This window comes from Leucoraja erinacea, unplaced genomic scaffold (assembly GCF_028641065.1).
Source record: "Leucoraja erinacea ecotype New England unplaced genomic scaffold, Leri_hhj_1 Leri_1486S, whole genome shotgun sequence".
Lineage (NCBI taxonomy): Eukaryota > Metazoa > Chordata > Chondrichthyes > Rajiformes > Rajidae > Leucoraja > Leucoraja erinaceus.
In genome coordinates this window covers 13,770-24,581 of record NW_026575766.1, presented here as the reverse complement: position 1 = coordinate 24,581, position 10,812 = coordinate 13,770, and the positions used below count along the sequence as shown (strand labels likewise).

At 52.4% G+C, this 10,812-nt stretch overlaps 1 pseudogene; it reads left to right on the top strand.

Moving 5' to 3' along the window:
* The first annotated feature begins 1,637 nt into the window (after positions 1–1,637).
* Positions 1,638–10,532, top strand: LOC129715894 (zinc finger protein 271-like; annotated as a pseudogene).
* Positions 10,533–10,812: the final 280 nt, after the last annotated feature.

Here is a 10,812-nt window from a genome sequence, read left to right as displayed (position 1 = left end):
TTGCCAAACTGGGATGAACAGTGAAGCTCACCGTTTGACCCGTTTTTACAAAATGTTAAATGGTCAGCTAGACATAGATTTCAAGACCTACACCAACCCCAAACCAATTAGGAGCAGACGAGGGCATTCGATCCAATTTGTGATCCCAGCTGCAAAGACAGATGTGTACAGCAATTCGTTCTTCCCACACATAATTAAAGCATGTAATAATCTCCACCAAACTATAGTTACCCAACCAGATGCAACTAAATTTAAAGTAGCACTTTCTTCCCAATAACCCTTTGTGGCTTAATCCCTCCCTTCACCGCCTCCAGTTTAAATTCCAGTTGGAACATTTTGGAGGACAAAGTAACCAATAAGAACCAAGAACAATTGTTGTAGTTCATCCATGTGGTCTTAGAATGCCTTCCATTGCATATCCACCGTCAACCCTTTAAGAATCAATTGCCAGTCTATCTTGGCCAATTCACGTTGCATACCCTCAAAGTTACCTTTATTTAAGTTCAGAACCATTGTTTCTGAATTAACTATGTCACCCTCCATCCTAATGAAGAACTCAATCATGTTATGGTCACTCTTGCCCAAGGGGCCAAGCACAACAAGACTGCTAGCTAACCTTTCCTCATTACTCAATGCCCAGTCTAGAATAGCCTGCTCTCTCATTGGTTCCTCTACATGTTGGTTTAGAAAACTATCTCTCATACATTTCAAGAAATCCTCTTCCTCAGCACCCCTGCCAATTTGATTCAACCAATCTATATGTAGATTGAAATCACCCATTATAACTGTTTTACCTTTGTTGCACGCATTTCGAATATCCTGTTTGATGCCATCCCCAACTATACTATTGTTAGGTGGCCTGTCCACAACTACCACTAGCATTCTCTGCCCCTTAGTGTTTCGCAGCTCTACCCATATCGATTCCACATCCTCCAAGCTAATGCACTTCCTTTCTATAGAGTTAATCTCTCTGACCAGCAACGCTATCCCACCTCCTTTTCCTTTCTGTCTATCCCTCCTGAATATTGAATATCCCTGGATGTTCAGCTCCCAGCCTTAGTCACCCTGGAGCCATGTCTCCGTGATCCCAACTATATCATATTCATTAATAACTATCTGCACATTCAACTCATCTGAATAAAATAATTCAATAAATTATTTTATTAATTAAAATAGCAACCCCTCTAGCTTTGGAATTAAAATTGGAGTGGTAGACCTGACCTATCCAAGAGGACTGTAGCCTATGATGGTCTTTAAGTCTAAGATGAGTCTCCTGCAAAAATAGTGTCAGAGTTAAGCCGTTTCAGGTGATTGTGAAACCCTAGATCTTTTAATAGGATTGCCCATACCACGTATGTTCCAAAGTGAGAACACAAATAGGTGTGCCAGAACCAAGAATGCTGGGATTCAAATTAGCAGAACACAATTGTTGCCTCATAACCGTGGCAACAACTCGGAGAATAAACTAAGCCAAACCTAAGTCTCTGCCACAGAGGGTAGTTGAGGCCAGTTCATTGGCTATATTTAGGAGGGAGTTAGATGTGGCCCTTGTGGCTAAGGGGATCAGGGGGTATGGAGAGAAGGCAGGTACGGGATACCGAGTTGGATGATCAGCCATGATCATATTGAATGGCGGTGCAGGCTCGAAGGGCCGAATGGCCTACTCCTGCACCTAATTTCTATGTTTCTAAGAAATAACTCCCACAGACTCCTAAATGTGCAATAAAAGGCACAACTAATAATAAGAATATCCCGTAGCGGCTTAAATGAAATATTACCTCATGTAGGCTAAAAGGATGTACATGAAAAGACCACTTCAAAGATATATAAACACCAATATACTGTAATATATTTTGGCGGCCTAATATTAGTGCAAAATAAGGTATTATCACACGACAATTTAAACAAGTTAAATTCCTCCCGCTTCTAAAAGGAATATTGCAGAAAAGATGAACTAATGTAAGTTGAACAGGAGTAAACAAGTGTCTAAATGTAAACAAACATCAAATGTGAACAAGTATTGAAATGTAAACTAAAGGCACGGATGCATGAGATTATTGCAACATATTGTACAACATCACCCAATAGCGGTCCAGTAGCGGCTCTTTGTCCAGCTTGAACGCGTCCTTAAGCAGGGTGGCGATAGTAATGGAATTGACGACCATTTCCTCAGGAACCCCCACTATTCTTATGTTGTTGCGACATGATCTGCGTTCGGAGTCCTCACATTATTTGTCCAAGTTAAAAAACTCAGCAGTTAAGACGCTTGATGTTAATCCTCAGCTCAGCAATCTCGTCCGTACAGGCAGAAAGTGACTCCTCCATTATCCCCACATTACCTTGGAGTATGGCCAACTCAATGTCCGTAGCAACCTTATCGTTCGCGATAAGGCCCGTCTGTGGGGCTGGGACTCCAGCAGACTGCCTCGCTCTTCCAGCCAGTCCCTGAGGTCTGGTTCAAAACTCCTTCTCTAAGATCCTCCATTCTGATTTTAAATTTATCACCCAAATTTTTCTTCTTCTAGAAAAAGGCTTCTTCCAGATTAAGGCTTTGGCTACCGCCTCCTGCACACGATCAGCTAGTTCGCCCTCCAGGTCCACCTCATCCAGATTTTCCAGGCTGCTTTGGTAATTTTCAATCAAAATTTGTCATGTTTGCTTTGCCCAGGTTTCAGCATTAGAGGCCAATTTTTGTAATGTTTCCTGGGTGGGATTTGCCAGTTTTACAAAGTGTGCTAATAGAAACATAGAAATTAGGTGCAGGAGTAGGCCATTCGGCCCTTCGAGCCTGCACCGCCATTCAATATGATCATGGCTGATCATCCAACTCAGTATCCCATACCTGCCTTCTCTCCATACCCCCTGATCCCCTTAGCCACAAGGGCCACATCTAACTCCCTCTTAAATATAGCCAATGAACTGGCCTCAACTACCCTCTGTGGCAGAGAGTTCCAGAGATTCACCACTCTCTCTGTGAAAAAAGTTCTTCTCATCTCGGTTTTAAAGGATTTCCCCTTTATCCTTAAGCTGTGACCCCTTGTCCTGGACTTCCCTAATATCGGGAACAATCTTCCTGCATCTAGCCTGTCCAACCCCTTAAGAATTTTGTAAGTTTCTATAAGATCCCCTCTCAATCTCCTAAATTCTAGAGAGTATAAACCAAGTCTATCCAGTCTTTCTTCATAAGACAGCCCTGACATCCCAGGAATCAGTCTGGTGAACCGTCTCTGCACTCCCTCTATGGCAATAATGTCCTTCCTCAATCTTTGTATCTTAATCTTTGTATCTTAATATCTTTGCCTGCCTCGTGATGCCCTAAGTGGGTTCCGCTATTGCAGAACCCTCAGATGGTGCAGGGTCTGGGCCATTTTATAACTAACTAACAGCGACTGCAAAGGAATCTCTTTGTCTCAATTGATTCCTGTGCTGGTCACGATTCACATTATTACTGTTGCTCAATTACTGTTACTACATTACATTACTGTTATTACATTACATTATTACTCTTACCAAGGTGCTCACCAAGTCTTTGTTTTTTTTCCAGCTTGCAGAGACCACTTGCCGAACTCTTCCTCACTGGGCAACGATTTTCCAGTTTCGCTATCACTGTAGCTTCATCAGGGAAAGAGATCTACTTTAGCCAGTAAGGGGTTTTAAAGGGTAGGTTGATGTCCCTCCCTTTCTAGGTTTGCCCCTCCCATGTGCTGAGTCCTAGTGTTAAGATTCAATTTGCTTCAAACAGATGACAACACAAAAGTTAGTGATACAGTAACGTATTTATTTCGCCAGGCGGGTGTGGGAGTCAACTCTCACAGTATGTAAAATACAGACTACAGAGTCTCTCTTTCTCCACACACAGAGGTAATGTTCAATCAGACATATTTATACCCTAATATTCAGCAATTCTTTATCTTGCAGAGCATTGTACAGCCATTGTATATATATGGTTAAAATCAGAAGATTGACTGGTTCTTCCGATAGAGGAAAGGTTCACCCATATGTGGTTATGCTGAAGGAGCTGTTTTTGCAGATTGATGCACTCTTGTATTTTGACCTTGTTGATTAATTGTTTGCACACTACAATCTGTAGCGTAAAGGGTTAGAAAGAGTTGTCTGAACATCTTTCTGATCGTTTATATCATAGAGCAAAAACATTCATGTTATAGTGCTGTCATCTCGCTAGTGTTGCAGAAGAAAGGCAAAAACATTATTGTGCTGTACTCTTGCTAGTGTTGAAGGAGAAAGGTATTCTGAGGGCATTCATTTATTGCTTCTAAATCTGCAGCAGAATCCATTTTGTCATTTCTAAAACTTTAAACTCTTTCATTCCTTCCTCTTTATCATATATGATAACATTCACAGTCCTCGATAGGTACACAATGGTCTCAAGCATTTAACAATAAAAATCAGAGCGATGATTAACAAAAAGATAGAGCCATAATGTAACACAGTACCCCAGAGTCCACCAAACCAACTGAATGGCCAGCAGCTCCCATTTCCTTCATTGTACTCATGCATGTCACTGTCAACTTTGTAAAGAGCTCAGACTTACACAGGTTGAAACACAAGCATCTTTATTGTTCAGGTCATTAACTTCTATGCAGGTCATTACACATTCACATTGCTACTGTTACTGGTGGGCAGTGGGTAGGATCTTACACTATGAATGCTATAATTAGGCGGGGTTATAATTACTAGGCATTATAATTGGTTAATATGCTAATAGCCAATCTACTTCTCTTCTTGTATAAATGAAAGACAAGTAAAGCATTACAACTACAATAAGTAAATAAAATGTTAAATGCAAACCGCCACATCTAATAATAATGGGGTTAAACATAATCGCCTTTTCTTAACAGGTGGCTCGCTAACCCGCCCGGTCCTCGTACAGTGAGGAGCTGCCTCATCAGCCTTTTCCTCCGAAAAGTAGAGGGTGCATTTCGGTGAGCTCGAAGGGCTATGATGTGTGGGGGGGGGACACGTGGGGTAAGACCGTCGCTGGGGCACCGGTGAGCCGGTTACAAAAGGGGAAGAGGGATGGCTACCTGGACCTGTTGAACCATATAACAATTACAGCACGGAAACAGGCCATCTCGACCCTTCTAGTCCGTGCCGAACACATATTCTCCCCTAGTCCCATATACCTGCGCTCAGACCATAACCTTCCATTCCATTCCCGTCCATATAACTATCCAATTTATTTTTAAATGATAAAAACGAACCTGCCTCCACCACCTTCACTGGAAGCTCATTCCACACAGCCACCACTCTCTGAGTAAAGAAGTTCCCCCTCATGTTACCCCTAAACTTCAGTCCCTTAATTCTCAAGTCATGTCCTCTTGTTTGAATCTTCCCTACTCTCAGTGTAGTCGCCACCGTCACGGCAGGGTACATCACGGGGCAGGGTGGGGGTACGTCACGGGGCGGGGGTAAGTCACGGGCCAGGGCATGGGTACGTCACAGGGCAGGGCAGGGGTACGTCACGGGGCAGGGCGGGGGTAGGTCACGGGGCAGGGTGGGGGTAGGTCACGGGGCATGGTGGGGGTGCGTCACGGGGCAGGGTGGGGGTAGGTCACGGGACAGGGTGGGGGTAGCGTCACGGGGCAGGGTGGGGGTAGGTCACGGGGCAGGGGGTCAGGTACATCACGGGGCAGGGGGGGGGTACGTCACGGGGCAGGGCAGGGGTAGGTCACGGGGCAACTGGGGTAAATAGGTCACGGGGCAGGGCGGGGGTAGGTCACGGGGCAGGGCGGGGGTACTCACGGGGCAGGGCGGGGGTAGGTCACGGGGGGGGGGGTACACGGGGCAGGGTGGGGGTAGGTCACGGCGCGGGGGGAAGTCACAGGCCAGGGCATGGGTACGTCACAGGGCAGGGCAGGGGTACGTCACGGGGCAGGGCGGGGGTACGTCACGGGGCAGGGCGGGGTGGGGGGTACGTCACACGGCAGGGCGGGGGGTTAGGTCACGGGGCAGGGCGGGGGTAGGTCACGGGGCAGGGCGGGGGTCACGGGGCAGGGGCGGGGGTAGGGGGGGCAGGGGGGGGTAGGTCACGGGGCAGGGCGGGGGTAGGTCACGGGGCAGGGCGGGGGGGCGGTCACGGGGCAGGGCGGGGGTACGTCACGGGGCAGGGCGGGGGTAGGTCACGGGGTGGGGGTACGTCACGGGCAGGGGGGGGTAGGTCACGGGGCAGGGCGGGGGTAGGTCACGGGGCAGGGCGGGGGTACGTCACGGGGCAGGGCGGGGGGTAGGTCACGGGGCAGGGCGGGGGTACATCACGGGGCAGGGCGGGGGTAAGTCACGGGGCAGGGCGGGGGTACGTCACGGGGCAGGGCGGGGGGTACGTCACGGGGCAGGGCGGGGGGTAGGTCACGGGGCAGGGCGGGGGTCACGGGGTACACACGGGGCAGGGCGGGGGTACGTCACGGGGCAGGGCGGGGGTACGTCACGGGGCAGGGCGGGGGTAGGTCACGGGGCAGGGCAGGGGGGTAGTACACACGGGGCAGGGCGGGGGGGTACACGTCACGGGGCAGGGCGGGGGTACGTCACGGGGCAGGGTGGGGTAGGTCACGGGGCAGGGCGGGGGGTAGGTCACGGGGCAGGGTGGGGGTACGTCACGGGGCAGGGCGGGGGTACGTCACGGGGCAGGGGGGGTAGGTCACGGGGCAGGGCGGGGGTACGGGGCAGGGCGGGGGGGCGGGCAGGGGGGGGTACGTCACGGGGCAGGGTGGGGGTAGGTCACGGGGCAGGGCGGGGGGTACGTCACGGGGCAGGGCGGGGGTCACGGGTCACGGGGCAGGGGGGGGGGTAGGTCACGGGGGGGCGGGCGTAGGTCACGGGGCAGGGCGGGGATACGTCACGGGGTGGAGGTACGTCACGGGACAGGGCAGAGGTACATAATGGGGCCGGGGCACCCCTTCTTCCTCACCCAACCCCCGCGCTTCTCCCCCGAACCCCCTCTTTCATCCCCCTCTCCCCTCAATCTCCTCTCTTCTCCCCTTCCCCACTTGCCTCTTTGCCACCCCTTCCTCTCCCCCTCCATCTCCCTTCACCCATTGCCCTTCAACCCTTGCCCTCCCCCGCCCCTTCAAGCACTAGTAATGTTCACGCATGTTAGTAATGTCCTGTTTGCCAGCTTGTTGACCCTCTGTGTTCCACTCCTGCAGGGTTTAGGAGCCGTTGCTGTGGACGGAGAAACGGGGACGTGAGTGGCCATTGAGGACAGCCAGGGTGCCGGTGAGCCCCCTTCTGCTCACTGTGCGGGCTGAGCTTGGAGGGGCTGAGCTTCGATGGAGGACCACATGACAGGGCACAACAATGGGAAGCGTTATGAGTGTGACGTGTGTGGCAAGGCGTGCCGGAGCCCGAGCAAGCTGGAGATCCACCGACGGGTGCACACGGGCGAGAAGCCCTATGCCTGCTCCACCTGCGGCAAGAGCTTTTCCCAGTTGTCGGGGATGTGGGAGCACCAGCGGGTGCACAGCAGTGAGCGGCCCTTCACCTGCTCCGACTGCGGCAAAGGCTTCAAGTCGCCGCCGGAACTGAAAGTGCACAGGCGCCTGCACACCGGGGAGCGGCCCTACACCTGCAGCGACTGCGGCAAGGGCTTCACCCAGACCCAAAACATGCGGTTGCACCAGCGGACCCACACCGTCGAGCGCCCCTACATCTGCAGCGACTGCGGCAGGGGCTTCACCCGCTCCACCTATCTGTTGTCCCACCAGCGCACCCACGGCGGGGAGCAGCCCTACACTTGCGCCCAGTGCGGCAAGGTCTTCACCAGCTCCAGCGGCCTACTGAAGCACCAGCGCTCCCACACCGGCGAGCGTCCCTACACCTGTGTCCAGTGCTACAAGGGCTTCACCCGCTCCGACAGCCTGCTGGAGCACCAGCGCACACACACCGGCGAGCGTCCCTACACCTGTGCCCAGTGCGGCAAGGGCTTCATCAGCAACAGCAGCCTGCTGAAGCACCAGCGGCTCCCACACCGGCGAGCGTCCCTACACCTGTGCCCAGTGCGGCAAGGGCTTCACCCAATCCAGCAGCCTGCTGGTGCACCAGCGCACCCACACCGGCGAGCGCCCCTACACCTGCACCCAGTGCAACAAGGGCTTCACCCAAGCCAGCAGCCTGCTGATGCACCAGCTCTCCCACGCCGGCAAGCACCGCTACACCTGCACTCAGTGCGGCAAGGGCTTCAACAGATCCAGCAGCCTGCTGGTGCACCAGCGCACCCACACAGGCGAGCGCCCCTACACCTGTGCCCAGTGCGGCAAGGGCTTCACCCACTCCAGCAGCCTGCTGAAGCACCAGCGCACCCACACCGTTGAGCGCCCCTACACCTGTGCCCAGTGCGGCAAGGGTTTCATCAGCTCCAGCAGCCTGCTGAAGCACCAGCGCACTCACTCAGGCGAGCGCCCCTACACCTGCATCCAGTGCGGCAAGGGCTTCACCACATCCAGCAACCCTGCTGGTGCATCAGCGCTCCCACACCGGTGAGCGCCCCTACACCTGCACCCAGTGCGGCAAGAGCTACACCAGCTCCAGCAGCCTGCTAAACCATCAGCGCTCGCACACTGGCGAGCGCCCCTACACCTGCACCCAGTGCGGAAAGGGATTCACCGACTCCAGCAACCTGCTGGAGCACCAGCGCACCCACAACAGCGAGCACCGCTACACCTGCGACCAGTGCGGCAAGGGCTTCACCCACTCCAGCAGGCTGCTGTCCCACCAGCGGGTGCACGCTGGCGACCATCCCGTCCCCAGCCCGGTGGGTGGAGAGCGCTTTGCCATGGCCTCGCACACCCTGTCTCACCAGCATGTGCACACCAGTGGCCCGCCGTACGACTGCCCGAACTGTGGTGAGGCGTTTGACAGCTCGCGGGGGTTGCGGCAGCACCGGCGGGCCCACGCCGGCGAGCCGCTACTCCCACTGTGACAAGAGAGCATGGGGCCTGCGGGAGCACCAGCAGATACACACCAGAGAGAGACCCTTTGTGTGCGCTGAGTGTGGCAAGGGTTTCACCCGCATGTCCAGTCTATAGCAGTACTGGCGTACCCACAGCGGTGAGCGTTCCTTCCCCTACCCGTCCTGTGGTTAGGGCTTCACCCGCCTTGTCCACCTGCTGGAGCACTGGCGATTCCACACTGGCCAGCGCCCCTTCACCTGCCCGCTCTGTGGCAAGGCCTTTGTCCGCTCCACCATCCTGCTGGGTCATCGCCACATGGATATGCACTGTTAGGTAAACACAAAATGCTGAAAGGAATGGGTAACGTTTCTGGTCGAGACCCTCTGTCTAGACCCGAAATGTCATCCATTCCTTCTCTCCAGAGATGCTGCCTGTCCCTCTGAGTTACTCCAGCATCTTATGTCCTTTTTTGTAAACCAGTATCTGCAGTTCTTTGTTTTTAAACCATTCTAGTTAACTGTATGCAATACTCCAAATTCTACCTGACCAATGCCCCTTAAAGCTGCACATATACATTCCTTATCTCACACCCTTTTATCTCCTTATTTTCCCTCGCCTCTGTCACTTACTTCACTCATCTGCCAATCACCCCCTCATCTATGAACTTCAGTCTGAAGTAGGGTCCTGACCCAAAATGTCACCACTCCATGTTCTCTACAGATGCTGCCTGACCTGCCGAGTTACTCCAACACTGTGTGAAATGTCACCTATCCATGTTCTCCACAGATGCTGCCTGACCTGCTGAGTTACTCCTGCATTCTGTGAAACGTCACCTATCCATGTTCTCCACAGATGCTGCCTGACCTGCTGAGTTACTCCTGCATTCTGTGAAACGTCACCTATCCATGTTCTCCACAGATGCTGCCTGACCTGCCGAGTTACTCCAGCACTGTGTGAAATGTCACCTATCCATGTTCTCCACAGATGCTGCCTGACCTGCTGAGTTACTCCTGCATTCTGTGAAACGTCACCTATCCATGTTCTCCAGAAATGCTGCCTGACCTGCTGAGTTACTGCAGCACTTCGTGTTAGACTCATGAGTAATACAGTGTGGAAACAGGACCTTCGGCCCAACTTGACCACACCGACCAACATGTCCCGGCTACACTAGTCCCACCTGCCTGCATTTGATCCATATCCCTCCAAATTTGGCCTATCCATGTAACTCTCCATAACAGTTTCTTAAATGTTAGGATAGTCCCAGCCTCAACTACCTCCTCCGGCAGCTTGTTCCATACACCCATCGCCCTCTGTTAAAAAGTTACCCCTCAGATTCCTGTAATCTTTTCCCCTTCACCTTGAACCCATGTCCTCTGGTCCTCAATTCCCCCACTCTGGGCAAGAGATTCTGTGCATCTAACTGAATTGTTTTCCGTGCAAGATTCCAGCATCTGCAGTTTCTTGTGTCTTCATCACCTATATCTACCTATCACTTCTGAAGAAGGGTCTCAACCTGAAACATCACACATTGTTTCTCTCTAGTGATGCTGCCTGTCCTGCTGAGTTACTCCAGCATTTTGTATCCACCTATCACTTGCCAGATTTTGTCCAACCCCCATCTTTTTTACCAGCTTCCCCCCCCACCCTCTCCAACCAGTCTGAAGAAGGTCCTGACTCAAAACATCATCTGTCCGTTCCCTCTGAAGTGGTGGCGGAACTCAGTGGGTCAGGCCGCATCTGTGGAGGGAAGGCAATCTAAGGCGACCACTCCCTCCCACCTCTCCTTTCCAAATTTCTACATTCCCACACCAAGCAGTGTGAAGAAGGGTCCTGACCTGGAATGTTGCCTGTCCATGCTCTCCAGAGGTGCAAGTTACTCCAGGAGATTGTGTCTCTTTTTGTAAAG